This window comes from Pteropus medius, unplaced genomic scaffold (assembly GCF_902729225.1).
Source record: "Pteropus medius unplaced genomic scaffold, Ma_sr-lr_union100, whole genome shotgun sequence".
Taxonomy (NCBI): domain Eukaryota; kingdom Metazoa; phylum Chordata; class Mammalia; order Chiroptera; family Pteropodidae; genus Pteropus; species Pteropus medius.
Window position 1 is genome coordinate 3,444,146 of NW_024349225.1, and position 12,909 is coordinate 3,457,054.

Genomic DNA, 12,909 nt, shown 5'->3' on the forward strand with positions numbered 1-12,909 from the left:
GTGAAAGAAAGGATATGTTTTCAGGGCTCTCGTGAAAAGCAGCTTCCTGTGCTCTCATCAGTTTGACAAGCAAAAGGTTGTACTCTCAGTATTTGAAGAAGATATCTAGTAGTGTGTCATGTATTAAAGATAAGAAAAAATTTTGATTAAATGCTCTTAAAGAACATTTTAGAGTATGTCATGGCTAGGGTCAAAACTTATGAGGAGATGTTTGTTTCTTTCCAACCTTACTAAATCAGGCTTAGAGTGAACTGAATAAAAGCTTCTGTAAGTATACCTCTCCTTCTTTATAACTGATGTAGACCAGCTCCCATTTCCCCATTCTGTGCTTCTGTGGCCTCCATGTCCACAAACATTTTGTCTCCCTGCCTATGATCTCACTGTCCACACAGACCCCTAGATGGACGGCATGACTTCAGATTTACTGTCTTCGCTTTGTTCATTTCCCCAAAAAAATATTTCCAGCATTAGCCTACTGGCTCCAAGAATCTCTGCCTACACCTTTAGATAAGAGAGACCCTGCCTTCACAGCCTGCCTCAGGTGGTAGAACCAATTAGGTCTGAAGACCCGTCTTCCTGGGCTTATCCATCAGTGAAGATGAGTTAGGGTAAGGAATACATGTGGAACCCAGCTGAAACCGAGCAATATTGTAGTTGCCTCTTTAAATGCAATTCGATCTTTTGCATTATTGCCAGTCAATGAGTTTCATACCATTTGCTATTAACTATCAACATCTTAAAATTTTAGACTGAGAATAATAAGCTAATTTTAGCATTGGACAAGTAAACAAAAGGAAGTCTTAAAACTGGCCGAATTAACTAGCAAGGATGTACCCATGGCTCAAAAGCAGAAAAGAAAAACCTGATGTTTCTATGATTGGTTTTTATTCTTTTATATGCAGTTGCTTTCTGTTTTCTTTTTTATGACTTTCCCTTCAACTATCCTGTAATTTAACTACACAAAAGTGATTTGTCTCCCATGAACTTGGACATGAGGAATGAGATACTATTTCATAATTAAATCCATACATCTAATGAGAATGACTAGCCAGCATGCTAATCAGCATTCTCTTAGGGTGCTAAGAGAATTGAATAGGGAAATCTACTAGATTGCAGACAGAAATAGCCACCAATTAACCAATTCACTCATAATAAGAAGTCCCTCTTGTCCGCTGCTATGCTTGAGTATTCTGGTCCAGTAAAATAATAAGTTATTACTATTTATCTGTCTGTGAACATCATCAATATGAGTCATTCTTCTCTTTATATATTAACAAAATCAAGTTAGTGAAGACATCTGAATCAAAGAAAACTGAAGTAATTCTCGCCTATGAGCTTTTTTGGCATCCAGCTCATTGACCTTCATCTCTTTCAACATAGAGACTATCTCCTTGCACACCTTTGTCTTAAATTCCACTGAAATAATCCTATTCATCTTGCAAGACTTAACACAATTAATACTTTGCGTGGGGAATTTCTCTACCACTCCCTTTCCAACACATTCATTAGAGCACTGATCAATTTGTATTATACTTGCCATACAAGAAAAAGTATTTTATGCTCCATGCAGGACACAAGCCTTCTTCATTTTAGCCAACACTGCCCACACCCCACTCCAAGTCCATAACACATTAGGAGCTCAAGGGATGTTGGTTGAATTCGTTATCCATGATATTGTGTTCAACGATATCTTAATCCTGACACTCAGACTTTCTGCTTGCCACTGCCATTTTAATCATTACTAAAGAGGGGAAAGTATATTTTTTTACACCTCCACACACACTAGTAAAATTTCTGGAAATATGAAGCTATTCAGGGAGAAGAGTGAAATGGACTCTAATTAAAATACATTTATAATGAATTTAAATATTTGATGTCATGATGAAAACACAGATCTAGAGAGCTAGTATCTACAAACAATAAGAACTACATTTCAATACCTAAATATCTACTAATAGTCATCGCTTGTACTTGCAATGAACATTTACTGTATCCATACAGTTACTTTAATATTTTGACCTGAAAAGCAGAAGCAATAATTTTCTCTTAATTCTTCTTTTTTAATTGAACATGTGAGGCAGATTATTACTACTTTATTAAATTTTTCCTCCTCCATGTTTTTAAAAATATATTAAGAGAACATTGTAACAAATAAAGTACTAGTAAGATCATTGTTACTCTCTATAGAACCAAGTACTTTATTATCACTACATTTGCAGTATCATTAGCCACTATATTCATGAAAGTAGGCATTATCATCTTTATTTAGAATTCTAATATTATATAAGCACACAAAACAGTAGTAAAGCCAGGATTTCAATCGAAGTCTGTCTGACTCCAAAGCCTACAATTTTTTCAGTATATCATACTATCTCTTGTAGCAAGTTTTCTTTGATAATCTTTTCAGCTTTGTCTCAAGTCACCCAATCCCCTGACTGTTATATGTTTACCAGTGGAGCCATTGATAGAAAATAAAACCCCTTAAGCATCCAGGCTGGGCACCTTCCACTGTTTTTTTCCCTCACCAGCAATAGTCACTGTCTTGCCCCTCCTACTCATCCTAATTCCATTATTTATCTTTGGGTTTCTCAATTCAAATTTTTTTAATCTACATTTTCCTTTTCATTTTACTGTGAATATATTGCTATATTCTTGCATTACTATTATTTACATATACTGCCATATGGCCTTCACTCTAGGATCTCTTTTCCCCTCTTAAAATCCTCTTAGGCTTCAACCCCAAATAAACTCTCCTACAGGCCATGTCATCCCACTGCCATGCTCATACCATGAAGTTTTCTCCCCTGCCTATTTACTACTATTCCTTAAAAAATATTTTTCTTTTGCAGATAAAGTAGAAGTGAAAATTAAATCAAGGTCCCTTTAGATTTTATCACAAATTACAAATTTATACTGTACGAATGAAAAGAGTCAGTCAACAATTAATATGACAGTATACAATAGAAAATTCTGTCTACAGACAAACCACGTTCAGGAATTTTTGACAAAGCCAAGTTGTCCTAACTCCTTTCACCTACATGTAGCAAGAATTTAGCAAGTTGTTTTCTGCTCTTCGAGATCCCACTAAATTTGGTAAGGCAAGTGCCTGTCTAATTTCAGCAATTCTGTCAGAATGGGCACGAACCCAATTACACAACTCAGAAACTAACTTGCAGGCACTTTATGGGCTTTTAAAAATACTTGTGCTCTTGGAATTTAAATATACTGATGACCACGAGAGAGGCTGAGCCCAAACTCTGTTTTGAAGGTGATTCTGAGCAGGAAGAATTACTGCTAAGTGACTGTCCAGAGGTCCTCAAGTGAATGAGCCCTGAGAAATGTCAGTAAAGGGTTTCATTAGAGGACTGAGATAATAATAGCATTCTCAGGCTCACGGTTATAAAATCAATGACTAAACATCTTCGAAAGTACTTTTGCTATTTGATTTTTCGACACATTGTCAAGCCCAACAATTTCCCTTCGGAAAATTGGTCTTTCTTCATTTCCTATATATATATATGTCATTTTTCTCTGATTGGACGTATAACAACAACAACAGAAACAACTAACTCTTAATATTCATCCAAATAACAAAGATAGTCACATACAAGAATTTAATTTTGTTACATTTATTATCTAGCCTTGAATCCCAGCTTGTCCCAAATTTATTTTTTAGGATGAAATAAAATTTGAGATAATTCACGAGTACAACGAAATTCCAAAAACTGCTATGAAAAAGCAAAAACATCCACCCTAATCAAATTCATTCCAAATTAGCAAAATGATCCAACTGTTTTACTCATATAGACAGGACCATTAAGGAAAACATTGCTGACACAACATATTTAAATAAATCTTAACACCCTATCGAGATATTTTTACCTTCCTGAAAATAGCAGACTTATCCAAGAACTAAATTTAAAAAAAAATGAAAAGATTAATAATCTAAACAGTTATGTTTATTCTTGCTCATAATTTGCTACTGTTAAAAAAAAGCACTACAAATCAGATAATAGTTTGATTAATCACTAAAATAGGAAGAAAAAAGAAGGTATGACCATTTTACTCTCTGTAACAGTTCTAGAAAAACAATCTCCCTTTCATTTGATTCTTTAGATATTTCTATTTTCCTTAACACCCCTTCAGATATTTATAATAAATACATAGTTTAAGTTACATATGGTCATTTGTTTTAGAATGTTCCACCAACTGTCACACATCATTCTCTTTGGATATAATACGTAGCAAATAAGAGGAAAAAAATTAAGGAGTACAAATTGGTAGTTACAAAATAGTCACGGGAATATGAAGTATAGCATAAGGAATAGAATCAATAATACTGTAATAACTATGTAAGGTGTCAGATGTGTACTAGATTTATTGGGGTGATCGCTTCGTAAGCTATATAAATGTCTAATCACTATGTTATATACCTGAAGCTAATATATTATAAAAAATAATAATTAGCATCCAATCACCTAATAAATATGATTCATTCATTTGATCACTCATTCACAATGATTTTTTAATGTCTTTGCTAGGTCCTTTTAAAATTTTGTAATTTACTTGAAGAGGAAAATATTAAATTTAATAATCACATGTCACTACTAATAGGACCATTTTTCAAGTAACTTCATCCCTTCAAAGAAAGAAGCTTTTCTGCAGCATCCATGTGAAGACTGGTTTTTGGAAACGCCTAAAAACACAATCCAGCTTCATCAACGGCTTCACATAGACATTTCCCAGAAGTCTTGCCTGCTTATCATGTGCCTAGCATATTATTAGACACTGGAGAGAGAGCAAACTGCATAGACAAGGTCCATGTTTTCATGGAGCATGTATCCTGGTGGACTGGGGAGTCAAGTAACAAGATAAACAAGATAATGACTTTTAAAAAAATGTCTAGGAAAGGCCTCCTGAGAACACATTTCAAGTTAGATTTCAAAAGTGAGAATAAGCCAACCGGCAGTGAAACTGAATGTGGGAGGAATGTTCCAAACCGAGGAACCAGCCAAGAACAAGCAAAAAACTTGTAAAAGATGCATATGATTGAAAGCCTTTATAAATATCTTGAACAGGAAGTGGTAGAAGAAGGAAAGAGAGATAAAGAAGCACTGATTTAAATCTGAAATCTAAAATGGGACATGAAACTAGGATTGAAATTTGGTGCGTAGTTACCATAATTCAAGCAGTAAAGGGAAAGGCAGAGATTAATGGTTGGGAGGACATGCGAAGGCAATTCCAGGAGTAAAGGAGAATTTATAGGGAGAACAGTAGGAGGTAAGTTTAGAAATGTACATTGCGCGTGAGACTTTTAAAATTCTTGAATAATAGACAGGAGTTTAGATATTTTCCGGTAGTAAATAAGAAATGCCCTGGGTATCAAAGATGGCAGTGGTTAGTTGTACTGTTTTGTTTTGATTTTGACAGTTGGTTATCGGAGATGGGTGTTGGTTTCATGGATCTCAGCAGGGGAATGAAGTTATTGAGCTGGTATTCAGGAAGACAGCAGAATATACTGAAGAACAGAGATAGCGATGTGTGGAGGGGAAAAAAAAAAAAAACAGTGATTACTGTGTCAAGAAGATATAGTATACTTCCTAAAGAGGAAGAGGCCTACAAGACAGAAAAGATGGAAATAGAGTGTTGAAACAATTTGACAAAAGTCAATACAGGAATATAGCAGACTACACAGTAGGAGGAGATAATCTGTATGATTCAGGGATTCCATTTAGAATGAAAAACTTAATGTCTTATACATAGTATATATTTAATAATGTTTTATTAAGAGTCAAGATTTAATCTTCAAATTGCTGCTTACTTCATAAATTTACATCTGAAGAAGTCAGTTTATTAGTTGGAATCACGTTTTCCACCTGAAAGTTGTGAAAAACAATTTAGGAAAAAGAGAGGAGATTTGGGATTACAAAATGTGTCTTCTAAGAGGTAGATGTAAGTGTTTAGGAAAGTTCTTCCCAGTATATGGGAGTCATTCTCTGGAGCTGCATGTAACCTCTCGGATGAACTGGGGGTCCCGACAGCATCGCCCCAGCCTGCATTGTTATCATCCCACAGGAAGGATAGGAAACCACTGACTCTCGCAGAGTAGTGATTTACCCAGTTTAAACATCAGAGTCAGATTTAAAACAAACCTTTGACCTCAAATTATGTCGGGTAATGAGAGAGAAAGAGAGAGATTAAAGATGATCCCCAGGTTTTTGGCCTAAGTAACTGGAAGGATGGATTGCCATTCCCTGAGACCTGTAACTATTTCCCATCACCCATTCACAGATAAATGAATTGAGCCATAGAGGTTAAAGAAAAAGTTACCCAGTGAACAGGAAATGGGACATTTAGAGTTTTTATATATACAAGCTTTGTTTTGTTCCCTAACTTTTTCTTAAAAAAAAAAAAATCATATTAAATAGGTAACAAGCTTATCATTAAACATTTTGAAAATGTATGTGCCACCCTTTTGAGTTTAGTTCTCACAGCTCCTTCTCTATTCCAAGGCATGACTTTATGTTCCATTGACAAAGACTCTTTTAAGTTGTCTAACTACTAAAGCAGAACAAAGGATGGAGATTACTTCCCTCAACTCCACACTTCCCTTCAATCCCACTCTTATTTATGTTGGCAAAGCCCAAATTCTCATAGGAAAATATGTGAAGGAAGCAAACATGGAGTCGAGGTAGAAAGGACAGGTGATTTGCATATTTACAGAGTGTCGGTAACCCCCACCCCTCAGATAATAGAAGGCAGCAAGATTTCTGGGAAATGGCTACCTGGCCACTTGGTCGGAGAAGATAATTTGTGTGACACTGATGACTCAGACTCCACTGAAAATTAGGGACCTTTGCACCTTGTACATAGTAAGCAATACATATTATTACGCAGTAATACATAAGTAATACATAGTGATCCATATGAAGTATTTAATAATATTTATTGAGATTTAACCTTCAATTGCCACACTTACTTAATAAATGAATGCCCGAACAAGAAAGCCAGTTTATTCTTAGTGGGAAGCAGTTTTGCTATACAAAAATGTGAAAAACAATTTGAAGAAGACTGAAGGGATTTGGCATTACAAAAATGTGTGGTGTTCAAATAACATTGGACTATATCTTTGAAGCTCCTTGAACTCAAGCCTGGCACAGAAGCAGGAGAACAGCTCTCGATTTCAAGGCATGAAGTGGCTCAGGCATGGGTTTAACGTTGGTAACCAGAATAAACCCAAAACAGAGGATTCTATCTAAATGTTCAGAACTTTACAAAATCCACGGGACACCTGCACAGACTTGGAGAATGGAGAATATTAAGTGGAAAGAAGTTTAAATAATGCTTGAAATTAAATTTCCTAGCCAGTTGGAATTTAGGGACTTTGGAAAGTAAAATAAATGTGACCTTTCTTACATCCAGGGTTACAAAAATCATAGCCACTGTACCTAGTTATACAGGCGAAAGAGAGTAAAAATCACACATCCCACCCAGAGATAACAATGGGGAGCATTAGTTGTCTATTAGTTAGGTTTTTTATTCTATGCATGTACATATAATTGTTAATATCATTGTCGTGAACACTGTTTTGTAATCTCTATTTTTCCCTATTCAAAGCATGTTGGAAATATTTTTCCAAGCCAATAAGATATTTTTAACAGTCGTATAACAGTACAATGTGTGAATATACTAGAATTTATTAAAGGATAATTTATTTTGAGATATTATGCTGTTTCCAATTTGTTCACTAATGTAAATGAATCTTTGATAAAAAATTTAGTAATTAATTATTAGCACAAATCCACACTTAACTGAAGAGGCAAGTTTTAAGGTGAGAATTAATGGGAAAGTTAACGATTGTCTGCTTCCTTGTGGAAAACAGTCTGGATCAGGCAGGTGAATGGAGAACATCTTAAACATCCAAAGGGATGTAGGTTGAAAGGGAGGATTGGACACCAGAACGAAAGACAGAACATGAGAGAATAGCAACCACTTATTGAGGGTCCAGAAAACATATTTTCGTTTAATTTTCAACAGCAGTATGGCACTATGGTACATGTTGATTAAATTGCCCAAAGTCAGTAACCAAGTATTAGAGCAGAGATTCAAACACACGTACTCTTTATTTCAAAGCCCATGTCTTTTTTTTTTTTTTTTGATGAACACTTAGGTCGTTTCCATGTTTTGACTAGTGTAAGTAATGCTACTATGAACACAAGGGTGTAGCTATCTCTTCGACACAGAGTTTTTATTTTCTTCAGATAAATTCTCAAAAGTGAAATTGCTAGATCATATGGTGGTTCTATTTTTAATTCTTTCAAAATCCTCCACATTGTTTTCCATAGTGGCTGCACCAATTTACAATCCCATCAACAGTGTGCCAGGGTTCCCTGTCCTCCATATTCTCGCCAGCATTTGTTATCTCTCGTCTTTTCGATGACAGCCATTCTAACAGGTGTGAGGCGACATCTCATTGTGGTTTTGATTTGCATTTCCCTAATAACTGGCGATGCTGAGGAGCTTTTCATGTACCTGTTGGCCACTTGTATATCTTGTTTGGAAAAATGTCTACTCAGGTCCTGGGCCTATTTTTAATTGGATTATTATTATTATTGTTGTTGTTGTTGTTGTTATTTTGCTCTTGAGTTCTTTATGTATTTTGAATATTAACTCCTTATCCCATATATGATTTACAAATATTTTTCCCATTCCATACGTTGTCTTTTCATTTTGTTGATTATTTCTTTTTCTGCTCATGTTTTTAGTCAGATGTAGTCCCATTTGTTTATTTTGGAAAAACTCTTCTTGCTATGTTAGTGGAAGGCATGCTAGTGTTAACTCCTCTGCAGGGTAAGACTAACTCACAAGTCTACTTTACATAGAGATGGAAATTACATTTTCCTGTTACCAATGCTCTCTTCCATCAGATAACATATTATAATTAAGAATAAAGTGAAAAAAGTCATTACTCATCAAAATTGTCTCATCATTTATTACTTCTCTTCACCCTCTTATTTTTAAAAATCAACACGTAATTTCTACTATATGAAACAAACATTTTCAAAGATGCTTACTGGATCTTTTCTAAATATTTTCCATCTGAATTAATATATATGCAGCTATTTTATTTTTTTATAGAAAAATACCACAAATCAGAGAAGTCTTAAAATAGGAGGTTTTCAGTTTCTGTTCCTATTGTGAGGAACATCCTTATGTGAAAGCATGATGATTCATGAGAACTGTGTTATTTCTTCTAGGGGTATATTTACAAATTTAGTAGCCGTCAAGCAAAAGAATAGTCTGAGAAACATTTGCTGTCCTCCAATGAATAAGTAACTAATGCTGCTTTCTCAGCAAGAGAGGTTAAGCCTCTTTCTTTCCAGTCTACCCTACAAGGCGCAGCTGTGAAATTATGTTGTATTTCAACTCTTAAACGACCTTGGATGTATTTGGTTCACGGGTAAAGGCAGTAGCAGTTTTCATCCTGTCTCTGTGATAGGTAGAGCTGAGGTTTATAAAATTTAGTCTGTGGGCCATTGCAAATGTTACGAGATGTTATAGCTTTGTGGACAAACAAGAAAAATTAAGAAAGTCGTATGCGCAAAAATGTTCTTAACTGTCTTTTCAAAGAAATTAGAAGGGTTACTATTTATTGTGAGATTATATCTTTCTTAAGTAATGGTGTTAAAAGGGCATTTAAAATTTTTATTTAGGTTACTGTTTTTTAAGGGGTGCAATTTCCTGATCACCGATATCCAAAAGTCTAGGAACTGTGAGTTAGAACCCTTTTCAGAAAGGCTAGGAAGCCTTGCTCGCTTAAACCCTTCTAGCAGTACGAATGTCTGCAATCTCACAGTGAGTACTGTCATCAAGAAGGAAGTCTTCAGCAGGCTGCATAATAACGTGATAAATCATTATCCTAAACTTCCCCTCGCTCTTTCTTCAGTTAACAGAATCCGTCAAATAGCATTTCCTCACCATCCAGGTTTAGAGTAAGTCGACATCATTTCCATGAGATACATATAGAGATACACATACATGTTTCTCTCCTTTCCTCTCCAACATCTGCCAACATGATCAGGATCCCTTCAGTATACAAGTCTTCTTTTGTCACTTCCCTCTTCCTTTGGATGCGACCCATTCTCTTCGGCATGGTCTCAAAACATCTCAATTCAAGTTAAATCGCATTTGTTTCTCTTATCCCAAAGCTAATGGACGTTCGATTCCAGTTACCTTCACACATGCCTCATTCCCTTCCCAACGCCTCCTTAACATCTACTTAACCTTCAAGTTCAACCTACAGATTACTTTCTCCTAAAAGATCTTATCAGACTAACACCCCACGTCCTCTGCCCAAAGTCAGGCTTTTCTCCTTTTCTTTCCATTTCATCTGCAATTTTCCATTTTTAAAATTTCTAATCATTTATGCAACACCCACATTCCCTTTAGCTCCAGATCGTAAGCTCTGAGAGGACATGGACTATCTATTTTGTGTTCTGCTGTACGAGTAATGTCCAACACGATGCCTGCATGTGTTAATAATTAGTATTCAATAAATATTTTCAAATGAATAAATTCCCTCTGGTTAGCCTTTTAAGCCCTTTTCTCTTGTTACTTTTTTTTTTTTTTATTCTTGCTGTTGGTTTCAGCAACTCTTCTTCATTAACTCAAGATACAGCGTGACAAATAGGTATCCCACAGTCCAAGGCCTTACTACTCTGTATTTAAAATAAGATAATGTGTTTTCCTGTGATATTGTTCCTTTGTGTTACAAAATTATACTTCCCAAATTCTGATTGAATTTCTTTTTAAGATAAGGCATAATGCATTTTAGGGCATAATGAATACAAACTAGTGTGCTGCTATTTCCCATATTTAGATCCTAGAATGAACTTTAAAGATTGCAACATATCTTGACTAGACGATGGGTGACGGCAGGGTTTCTTAGCTATTTCTGGGGGTGTGCTACACTGAATCGATCGGCAGTAAGGTAAACAGAGGAGTTTTATCAAATGATTACTGTGGAGGACACTGCAGTAGAAACAGCCTCATCCCAAGCGATTTTAAAAAAGAAAGGAAGAAAAGCAGGTGGTTGTGTGGAACAGTGCATGCCAAAGCCACGTCACAAACATTTCCAAGTCTTGCAAACCAAAAAATGCGCTTCGTGTGTATACAACTTGGGAAAGATTTCTAATTATATACTTGTTTCTAAACATGTTTGTTCCATCAGATAATGATGACTTTCAGGACTATTCTTTTGTAATAGAAAGTAGGAAGGAAAGGCAGGGGCATGTAAAGGAAGGAAACAACTAGTTTATAAGAATCGTCTAAATTTAGATAGGACGATGACCCTCAAAATCACCTAAGATGAGAAACTGAAATATAAATTGTGCACTGATTTGCATTCATCCATTTCATGATGTTTTAGTGACCATTAGGATATCTAAAAAAATGTAATGAATTTTAAGCAGTGTTTAGAACATTCCTCAAATTAGGTGCCACCTCAATGCCCTAACGCTCTCAAAATCCTAGAGTTGTATTTGAACGAACTCTCTTCTTGTCATCTCACATCTAATGAGATTTTTAAGTTCTGTCATATTTTTCCTACTCAATGTCTCATAACTGATTTTTTTTCTTTTCTAGTTCTAAGCCCATCAATCTAATTTTTTTATGACTCCACAATGAGAAGACTCCTAACTGTTCTCTTTGTAATTCAGCCTGTACAGAGAAACCAGTGAGAATAATTATGTCAAAGTTCATTTCCATCATAGCATATTATATTTAACTTATCACTCAAAAACTGCAAAGGGTCCTCATTTACTTAATAAAAAGGAAAAAAAAAAAAAAGCTCTAAACAATCAGGACCTGTCTGCTCCCTGGCAGGAAATTTTCCTCCTTGCATACGTACCTGTGAATTCAACACCATCTATGCTGTGATCCTGGGCAACCTGGATAAGATATGTGCTATAGTGGGAAGAATCCAGCATTGTTTCCCAGCCTTGCCCATCACTGGGTGAGTGATCCTGCTGCTCTTTATTGATGCTGAACTGCAGTTCATTCATCTCTGAAGAATAGATGATTTCACTCTCTACATTGAATTACTGTGAGAATTAACAGACATAATGCAAGTAAAGCACCTGGCATGTTTTAGACATACTCTACTATTATCTTCTATATTTGTCCTGCCTAATTCCACAAAGGATTTGAGTGAGCTATCATCTACTCATTCTTTCAATCATTTACTCAATCGAAAATCATGTACTGAGTACTTCCTTGTGCCAGACACTATATTAGTTACTTGGGATACAAAGAAAAATAAGACACAGTTCTTTACCCTGAAAAACCTCACATAGTAGCAAAACATAAAAATACAAATATAAGCAAGTTGACTATGTGAGGATATTAGTACATTATACTAGGGGATCCTTTAGTAAAGATGCCTAAACTCTACCAAGACCAGGGAGTTGGGTCAAGGAAGATGGGACACCTGGTTTCAACCAATAGGCAAAGACAAGTAAAAGTTATGAAGGCAAAGACAGGAAACATTAGGCTGTCACAGGTACATGAGTAAATTACCATAACAATTATTGCGATTATTATTATAAAGACCTATACCATAAAACACTGCCTCAGTTCCATGTCAACTTCTAGTTCCTTACTTATATAGCAAAAGGTACTGAATTGTAAGTTTGCCTAGTTTATCCATGACTGAGTTCTAGACTCTTATCATCTGCCCCATTGTTTACACACAAATCCCTAGCTCCACATGAGCCTGTTATTCAAGGTCACCCATTATATTTCCTAGTTCAACCTTTAACTCATATTTTATTAATTAGCAATTGGACCCCTCTGCTTAAGCTAACTGAATTTAGTTGTCATCTTTCAATCACACTTACTAATGTCTATCCT